The following is a 10,408-nucleotide window of genomic DNA, read 5'->3' as shown; positions in this document are numbered from 1 at the left end:
CGGCCGCGGCGGGGGGCGCAGCCGGTGGCACCGCCCTCCCGGGGTGCCGTGTCGGGGCTGTACGTGCACACGGATGGGACCGGGCGCCTTACGCACCGGTTGATAGTCCTCGTGTTTCGCCGGGCGCGCGGCCCGTTCGGTTTGCCCGTGCGGGAGGGGGTGGCTCGAGAGAGGCGGTTTCAGCCGCCGCCCGTTCCCCAGGGACAAACTGCGGGCGCCTGAGCGCGGGTTTAAACGCATCGTTCACCGCAGGCGGGGTTTCGGATGATGCGCTTTGTTTGTTTCGTTTAACTTCATCTTTTGCCGATTGCACGTTCAACTGTCCCGGTACTCGGGCGGGGCTGAGAGGCGGCCGGTGGTGTAAGCTCCCCAGGCAGGAAAACAGGCAGCAAACCCCCACACCTGCTTCTTCCCCGCCTGACGGCCGGGAGGCAGCTGCACCTGGGCGTGCAGAACGGCAGCAGGTCCAACGCCGGTGCCCGGGTACAGCCAGACTCCGGGCAGGGAGGGACGGGCCGGGACAGCGCTGAGCGAAGCCAGAAGGGGGGAATGCCTCCCCTGCGCCGGGAAATAGCAGTTTCAGAGAAAAGTGAGGGGCACGTCCCATCCCTTCCCCTCGCTTTCCCAACTCTGCGGGAAAGCGCGTGCCAGCAGAGGCGGACCCAGCCCATGAAAGACCTTTTTCTTGTGCAAGCATGCAAATATGGAAACCCACGCTACCCTCAGCCACCATGTCCGACTTCCCAGGCCTGTCAGTAGAGCTCGTTGGAGGTGCATGGGAGAAGGGAAGGGAGAGGAGATGCTCTCCAGCCAAGGAAGGATTAGACAGGTTTGACGATGAAGGGTGCTGAAGCTTTGAATGTTATAAGCAAACTGCCAAGTTCTGGACACCTGGTCCCATCATCTACAGCAGGGCCTCAATCAAAGCGTGCTGCTGATCCCTCTTGGCTCATGGACCCCAATTTCCTTCTTGTACCACGGGAAGCAGAAGGTGGTAATACTCAGGCAGACCTCTTCCCAGCACGGAAACACGATGCAGCCAGGCTGGGCAGGCACAGGCACACAACTCTACCAACTCAGTGCTTCGCTCGTTGGAAAACGAGGCACAGAAATTCACAACTGTTACATACGTCTCTCTGGCACAAAACAGACTCTCCCCAATAATTCAGAGTGTCAAGAATTGTACTTAGCTCTAAGGACGTGTATGTATAAGGGCTGTGTGGGCACCACATCTCTTAAGGACAGCTCCCACGCTTCTGAGCGCATGGGACGCTGTATTCCTAAGCCTGCCCGGCAGTTTAGGGCACTGCGAGGCTCACATGGGCACACTGTCCTTTAGCCAAATGTCTACCACTAGGTGGGCCATGGAACATTTTGGGGTTTATCTGCTGCCATGCCTGCACGTGAACTGCCATGCAGATGTGTCTTCTTCCCTTGGTCGGCATGTGTCTGAAAGCAGAAAGGCAGGCGTACCTTCAGTATTTGTCTGTTAGTAACAACTTCAAAGTTTGTTTACTTAAAAAGCTACATTTCTGGGACAGCAATCATATCTGATTCTATTTGCTCAGATGTTATCTCAAAATACAGAATCCTGAGAGGCAGAGCCCTTTCAAAAAGAAGAAAAGACAAAGACAGAAGGGCTGTCATTTTAAAACCAAGAGGCCTTAACACTTGACATGATGTTTTGATCCACTGTTTCAACTGAGTCTCTTTCCGCGACCAGTTAGAATTATATTTCTGACCATAATAACTACAGGGGTTGCAGCAGTTACATTTCCCCCAGCCCTTGGCCCTTGATTAAATGAATTAGAAGTTCTGAGAAATTCATGGCAGCCACTATGGAAGAAAACTATTGCTTTGTTCTGTGCAAATAGCAGGGTGCAGCCCTGCAGAAATAAGCACAAAACGAAACCTACCACAGCTGAAATTCTTGATGTTTCCACAGGAAATCATAAGGCTCTAAAGGATATCTGAATTGCCACAGCACTCCTAATTTACCAAAAGTGTCTAAAAATGCAATGGACCTATTTTAAGAAATAAGATCTTTAAGCAGTATAGCAGAGCTGATATTTTAGACTGCTATTCATAAGCAAAAATGACATTGCATCAGCTGAACTGTAGAACTACAGCAGTACAAGAGGGATAACAGTACGTTATTAACAGTTCTCTCTCCATGAGAAAAGGCTGTGGCATTGCAGAATTCCCATAAGCCTTTGGAGGGAGGCATTTAATTTTCCTTCTGAAATGTTCCTGTCACAGGAAGTCTGGTAGGGGATATCTGCACACAGCCATTCTGCTTTACCTGCTAAGGAGTCCGTTAGCAAGCAGGGTGTTTTCAAGCTTTGAGACTAGGTTAATTCATGCACATTCATGCAGTAACCCCTCTTCAGGGTGACCTAGAAATCAAGGCACAGCATGAGAAACAGAGAGTTTGTAATCATAGTGGTAAAATGCTTTCAATTCCCCCTAGAAATCGACCCTTTAAAGCTCTCTGCCTTGAAATCACTTTCTAGGGTCAGGACAGTATTGATCATCTCATCACAGACAGGAAGTACAAAGTTACGTTCCTGAGAACGGAGGAAGTTACAGGAAGTGACAGAGGGATTGAGATGCACCTTATTCAGCACTAAGTCTTAAGGTATCTAAGGAAGGTGTTGGGAAGGGGTGAGAGAAACATCTGTTTAGGGGAGAAATGTGTGATTGGAAATAAATATTCCAGATGCTTCAGACAGGTATGCATTCCCTTATCTGAGTTACCCCTTGGAAATGCAACTTAGAAGCCACTTTTGTCCACATGTAGGTTGACTCTTCAGGTAATTTGGTACATTCGTAAGGCAGAATTTCCCTCTACAAAAGTCACGTTGACTCTTCCAAGTAGATCATATTTCTCCAGGTGTCCACTAGTTCTATTGCCCACCATAGTTTCTACTGATTTGCAAGGAAGAGAGAGCAGACTTCCTTTCCCAGCCTATCAGGCACGCTGTCTTCCATGGAACCCTTTTTAAAAGCTGACACCCCATTTGCCATCTTGCAGACAACATGTATCGGTACAATTTTAAAACTGTAGTTACACGTACCTGTTAGCAATATCCATCTGGTCCCGGTGGTTTCTTACTGTTCCTTTTATCAGTTTCATCCATGCTCTCTTCAAAATTCCTTCCATTTCCAGGATATCCACTGCTGAACACCAACTCAAATAATCTTTGAACTTCTCTGCAACGGCTTTGTTTTCTTTGAGTACTCCTGTTAACACCGTGGTTATCAATTAGTCCAGCAGACTTCTTAAAGGCTTCCTGTTCCTAAGGATTGAAGAAAGATTATTAGCTTTGATTCCTTTTGGGGGGGAAGCCAATCTAACTGTTTTCTTACATTTAATCTACAGGAATATGTGGAGGTTTTCCTTTTTTTTTTTTTTTTCATTTCAGTATTACTTCACCTTTTTTTTAAAGCGAGCTTCTTGTTTCCAATAAACTCCTTTAGCCTGTTGTTTCCCTGTGCTGTCTCCCTTTTGCCCATTCTCAAGACTTTCTTAATCATCCAAGTGCATATAGACCTTAACTTTCTAAAATAGCTTGCTTGCTGCCTCTGAAAAATTAATTTATCTGCACTTTTAAAGTTTCTTTTTAACAAACTCTCTTATTTTTACATAGTTCCTCTTTTTGAAACTGAGGACAAATTTACTGAATGTTTTGGCTGCTGCTCCTGTAGTGATACCGCATCGAAGCATGTTAAGGCAGTTGTCAGAGAATGGCTCTTCAAATACAAGATTTCAAAACAGATCCTGAATGCTGCTCAGGGTGAAGTCAAAAGCCATCTATGTTCTTGTGGGCTTTCTAACAACCTGTTCCATGGAAGAGACACTGAAAATGTCTAAAAAGTGAGTCTCTGTGTTACATCTAGGTGTAACATTTGTACAATCTACATACAAGCAACAAAGTCTCCTGTTCTGCTGTATTTTCTGCCCTTGCTGGTCAACTTGGCATTTCAGTATTAGTAAACCAGACCCAACATGGGGTTGGTTAATTATGGAACAAGTCAGTAATTATTTGTACTCCTCTAAAATCTCCCTCTTTAGGCTTGACATGTTAACCTATGCAGATATTATTTGTTTTCTAGTAAGTTTGTTAATTTGATTTGATTCAAACAGCAGCTTTTCTCAAAACAAAATGGTTTTAAGGGGAGGTGAACTTCCTGTCACTCTGAAATCTGGCCAACACAGACTAAAATGTTGCCTAGCTCAGTAACTCCTACGGGGGGCTGTGGTACTGTGAGACTGTTACTGGAAGAATACTTCTAGAGGTGCAAGTAAATCCACATCCACAGATACACTGTGCCAGCAGAAAAATTAAGGGAAGGATTTACGGTACTCAGGCAAACAGCTTCACTTCTGGACTTCAGGATTTCCAACGGTAGATTTTCTGCTGTATTTTTTCTGCCGTGGAATTCACTTTAGTGTTATGATTTGATTTTTGTTTAACAGAGGCAGAGGGTTCAATGAAGTGATGTTTTATCTGCCACCTGACATCTCTAAAGGAAAACACAACAAATATATATTTAACTTCTTAACCTTTTATAATAGTTTTATAAAATAAATACTGAAAAAGTTTTCACAATAAAAGAACTGGGACATATCTTCCCAGTGATAAAACTGAAATTAAGAAAGAAAAGATTTCTCCCTATGCTGTATAATGTTAAACCAACTTATGATGGCAAAATAAGAACATAATCTATTAAATTTGTACATTCAGAAAGTACGTCAGTATAAGCAAAAGTATTATTTTTTGCCCGGTGACATACTCTTCATTTTATCTATGTCATAGATAAAATGACAATTTGGTTCCTAGTAATTATTTACAAACTGTTTAATGTGAATACAGTAATTAATAAGCCTTCCTATTTATTTGCCTATCATGCTGCCACATGGATCTGATAGTCCATTTTACTTGTTTGGCAAACATGCGCATTCTTTGACTGCCTGTTTTAATCCGGCCTTTAAGTCTCTTAACATAAATAAAGATAATCCATCCAGAATCCTCTTCCTCTCCGATCATTTTATCTTCAGCTTCTGCGTTTAACTTTGTACTTTTATTCTCAATAAGCCAAGTGTGCAGACCTACATTTTATAGCTTTGAATGTCATTTTACTGAGAAGAACTGTGACTGAGTGTTGACCACCAAATGATACTGAATGTCATATAGCATTTGGCTATTTCATTTTTCATATGCTGTACAGGGATAACAGGATAAAGTAAGCATAAGACAGGTATGCTTACTAACAATCTTTAATAAGATAGATGAATATAGTATGTCTGACTTCAGAACATGGCCTACCTTACTACCACCCAAATAGGAAGTAAGCATGCGTTGTGATTTGGTACGTGTTTGTCTTTGATTTGTTGAGTTACAGAGGCACAAAGCCTCTAAAGATGACATCAGAAGTTATCCTACAACTTACAATAGCAACGGGAAGATTATAAGCTACTGTAATCTTTTCTTCAAGTCACTCACACACATAAGCAAGATCCTCAGAAGCGATGTGGCTGCCTTGCAAGTGACATCAGCTTCAAATTAAAAGGAAAAACACGATAGAAGGCAAAGAGGTATCACAGATACACCCACAAAATCACACCTTTTGAAGTTATAGTGGAAAAAATAGATGGTCTGAAGTAAAGAAATGTTGAATATCTCGTCTTCAGTAATCCTCACACACTTTGGAGCTCTATCGGTTTTCAGTGTGAACTTAAGTAGTTGTTAGGAACGTCTATTTCATTCTGCAAAGTGTGGCATCAAAGTGAGAGGTGTGCAAGTGTAAGCACTAATTGGTCTGCACACCTGTAACTCACTGATTTGAGTGGAAATAGAGCAGATCACTCACATCACCAATATAACACTTTTGGAATCATTGCGTTTTATGTGATTAAAAATCTGATCATCTTAGTTTGATTTTGAAACCTGAAAATAAAAAGAATTTTTAATATCTCATAGTATTGTCCACAATAGCTAAAGTGGAAACAAAACACTTAGTATTTTACTGCTATTAATTCTATTTTTTATGGCCTTGATGACAAAAACTGGATGAAATCCCTGTTGATATCAGTAACATTCCCATTGAATTCATTGGGCCAGAACTTTACTCCACGACTTTAATTGTGTTTCCACAGTAAAGAATAAACTCTTTTATCACCTCTAGACACATTCATGGGTTCTTTCAAATATTACAAGTGGTGAAGTTTCTCTCTTTAAAGCTTGCAACTTATTGGTTAAATAGGAATGCTTTTTTTATAAAATACCATTCTGTTTAAAAAGATGCAGCTTGTTTTCCTTTGTTCTTGTCTCATGATAAAGAATCAGCTTCACATGCATATACTGGAAAATACTAAGGTTCTAGTTTCTAGCATTCTTAAATCATAGCAGAAATTTTGATCCACTATATTAATACATACGCTGCAAAAGGCAGTGCAGCTTGAACAAGCAACACAAAACAAAAGAATGTGCAGGATCTTCCTTTCCACCACAACTAGAGAAAGCAAGCTTAGAATTGGCTTTGAATAAGCCTGCTCCAGTCTGAGCCATGGCTGTAGTGGGCCTTCAGTCATTTAGCTTTGTATCTCCAGCAATGGAAGGAATAAGAGTGTTGCAGGGGCTTACAATATATCACAACCTCTTTTGACTTACAGAATTAGACAGACTTTGAAATCCCACATCATTTTTCTTTAAAGTGGAAGAAGAATGGAGACAGGTATTTCTTTAATGCAACTCTATTCATTTACAAAAGATGTTTATAAAGTCTTTTTTCCCTCCAGCCGTAGAAAGACTACTTTGCTTTGACCACAGGTTTGTCTTTTCTTCTGTGTACTATTTCCTACAGGGGCTCTCTTTCACTCTTATTTTTTGTGGCCATCTTTGAGACATTTGTCTTTGTGTGCAACTGTGATGGTTTTACAGTTTCTCTTTTTTACATGCACATACAGACACCCACAACCTACATAACTGTTGCATTTGGTACAAGAATCTCAGTAAGTGCCTGTACCATCTGGTCAAGCCATAATAATGCACATTTGCATGTGGTCTAGCTCCTGGGTGGTATTTTTGCATTGTTTCAGCTATCGCTAAACAAAGAGGCATTTAATTGTGTCTCCAATGAGCCTGAACAGAAGACAGCTACTATACCCAAGGGCTTCACTGGGAAAGTGTGATTGCCCAACCCCCACTACTGCAATGTGCAGAAGCAAAAAGCGAGGAGAGGGAACATGAGCTAAGGCACTCTCTTCATTAAGTAATGTCAAATTCAGTGGCCATTTTCTTCCTAACTAGCAGCTGTCTGAACTGCCAGCTACTCCAGCTTTTTTTTGCAGCAGCTCTCTGACCCACGGGACATTGCTGACCTTCTGCCCTTGTTTGCTAACCTCACGCACTCCCAGCCTCGCATCACTTTGGAGAAGTTGGGAGGACAGCAGGAATACAGCACTGACATAAATCAAGGCTCATGAATGGGCTATAAAATTTCTGACTCATGCGCCTCTGTGTGCATTTGCCTGTGACACAAGGGGACGGGCAACTAAAAAGTGACATGAAAAGCCTGACAGAAAAAAAAAAGAGCTCTACTCAGGGAAGGTCCCAGCAAAGGTCAGTGAACTTCCCTGGTGAGAATGAGTGTGCCACCAGATAATGGCAACTGGCAGTGGACAGACCTCCAGGAGGCATGAATCGGTTCACTTAGGAAATCAGAAAATCAAGGCCAAATTGGAAACCAAAAGCATTGAAATACCACAGAATCCACATAATTTTTACTATGGGGATGATAATATAGGGCTGTTTGAAACTAAAACCCATCACAACAACAACAACAGTCTTAGGTCAAATCTTTCAGAGTTAGTTATTCTCTGTTGATCCACAAATGCAGCCTCTCTTCTTTGCAGACACTGAGGAGGACAAGTAAGCAAGTTTGTTAATTCCTCAATTAGGGGGTTCACTGTTCTTTAAATTACACATATTTTTAAATTGTTTAATTAATACATGCATCCTCGGCTTCTCCAACTAAGCAGGGAAACAGCATGCTTTTATTTTACACGTCAGAAATGCAGCAAATAAATGAAACTGAGCAACAGGAGGAACTCTGTCTACTAGTTAGAATGGGAGTCCTCTTTTTTCCTAACCTGCATCATTGTCAACTGCTACAAAATGAGCACAAACATACACCAACATTGTCCCAGTAAGGATACTGAAAGATACAAATAGGAATAAATTGTAAATTTCTACTTAGACATGAAATTAAATGTGAATTAAACACTCATAAAATTTAGCAAAGTATCCTAAATTCCTACTGAAATCTCATCAGATGATGACATTTGAGCAGAAGACACTGAACTAGATCAAACAGTATGCTTCAGGTTTTTTATATCATGTCAGTGACACCAAGTACTTGTAAACCCTGTTTAACCAACCAGGTAAACTATGTCTACAGCTCCTTAGGGTTCTTTAAATGGCACAAAGTGGCAACTAAACTGTATGAAGGTATCTGTCCTGCATTGCTTGATAGCTTGATTTGTTGGTTCCTTTGAAAAGGAGCGCTGATTTTTCATGTGCTGTACACAGTACAATACCTGCTAGCAACACGGATCATTTAAGAGTGATTCTGCTGGTTCAGGAACATTTTGTTTTTAAGGAGGTTAAACCAAGCCTTTAATAATGACACGGATTTGCAATATGTAAAATCACAGTCTGTGAAAGTGTCCTTTAAAGATATTTCAGGATGTCGGTTGGCAATTGTTTGCCTGTCTTTAGAATTTGGACCTAAATGCTGTCACAGCATGAGCTGTATGAATCGATATGTAGCTATTTTCACTTGTTGAAGAAAATAATAGTTGTAATCTTTATATTTTACAAGAATCCTAGAAATGTTTCCTAATTCCCTCTTGCAGTATTCTCTTTCCGCTAACAATAGGCAGATATAAGTATTATCAATACTAAGAAATGAAGGTGAGAACCGTCAGAAAGACAGGTGTCCATCTGCAAAGACACTTCAGTAATAGCATGGCATCAAATTCCTCTGGTTGATTGACCATGCTAGTGAAAGTGTTTATCACAAAAGAAACCAGGATCAGATACTTTGTTATTATCTGTCACCTTGGTCCTGTAATCAGCTGGCTACTTAGCCACTTTTAACTGATTTCATTGTCATAAGATAGCAAGTATGTTTATATGGATACATTTACTCTGACAAAAGCATAGGATGTATGCTTTGCTGTTCCGGAGTTAGTCAGTGGTAATTTCACTTAGCCTCTAAGCCTAGGAGATACATAAATATTTTTTATGAAAGATAGAGCCAGAAGACCACAGGGAATAGAACATAATTGCAGAAAACACTGAGATTATAGTTTGGATTTTGAATCACACTTTCCAGGGAGTTATCTTGATGCCACGAAATGAGAAGAATATTTTTCATACTAAGATCAGAATAAGGATTGGTGTCGTTTCATTGAAATCAATGACATTGAAGCAGGAAGAGAGAATCCGATCCTGCAAAGTTTTGACTGAAATCATAGGCTGTGCCTGCCAACTAGTGGGAAGACAACTGAGATTTAAGCAAGGTTGTCCTTGTTCAAATCCCATCACTAATGGCTGGATCTAGCAGATATGTGCTCTGAAGTCTTTTGCAGCTATTCTCCTACTCAGTAGGCATCTCTCCGTGTTCTTTTTAAAAGCAACTTCCTCTTGAGTTACAAACCAGTAAAAACCATCTTGCATGATATTAAGTTAGAGATGTTTTAGTGCATATTGACGACAGCTTTGGCATCAATACTTAGAGAACAATTAGCTTTATAGGCACAGGTAGTATTTTTTCAAGATCAGTCCACGTAAATAGGAGAAATATAATGTATGTATTAATCACACTTACTTTTATGACCGATCATTGGTATCTCTTCTTTCCAGGAAGAATATTAGCATCCTTCCTGTGATAATGCCACCACAACTCCACAGCCTATTTTTCTAATTTTAGTTACCGCCTCACTGAATATCGAATTTGCGATGGTTCCCCCCCCCCCCCCCCGCCCAACGAGAGCTAACAAACCAACACTACACTCCATAATAAAGAAGATAACGCTTGAAAAAATTGGCCAACAGCGTGCCACACGGATGAAGCCAAGAGATGGGGAATTAGGAGGCTGGTTTCTCCCCTTACCTCTGTCACTCGCAGGCCGGGTTATCCTGGCGCTAGGCCGCTTTCGTCCCCGGCTCTCCTCCCTGTCTTCTCCGGGAAGTTACGGTTCCCGAAGAGCACCTGCGGCTCCAGTCGCCGCTTCCCCATCTCTCCGCCGAGGGCGAGCGGGCGGGGAGAGGAGGGGAAGGGCCCTGAGAGCCGCTCCACGTCGCTCCTCCCTTCCCCTCCTCTCCCCGCCCGCCTCAGC

At 41.8% G+C, this 10,408-nt stretch overlaps 1 long non-coding RNA gene across 2 annotated transcripts; it reads right to left on the bottom strand.

Annotated features, from left to right (window-relative positions):
• Window positions 1–257: 257 nt before the first annotated feature.
• LOC142601709 (uncharacterized) lies at window positions 258–10,385 on the bottom strand. Of its 2 annotated transcripts, XR_012835277.1 has the most exons (4): window positions 10,183–10,385; window positions 3,078–3,299; window positions 2,303–2,396; window positions 258–1,449 (listed from the first exon to the last, which is right to left on the bottom strand). It is a non-coding gene; the product is annotated as an uncharacterized LOC142601709 (long non-coding RNA). The 2 variants fall into 2 exon arrangements; XR_012835276.1 differs by lacking the exon at window positions 258–1,449 and having other exon boundaries at window positions 2,056–2,396; window positions 10,183–10,383.
• Window positions 10,386–10,408: the final 23 nt, after the last annotated feature.

The sequence above is a fragment of the Balearica regulorum genome, chromosome 4 (assembly GCF_011004875.1).
Source record: "Balearica regulorum gibbericeps isolate bBalReg1 chromosome 4, bBalReg1.pri, whole genome shotgun sequence".
NCBI classification, from domain to species: domain Eukaryota; kingdom Metazoa; phylum Chordata; class Aves; order Gruiformes; family Gruidae; genus Balearica; species Balearica regulorum.
Note: the sequence above shows the minus strand (reverse complement) of the source record. Positions and strands in the feature narration are given on the sequence as shown.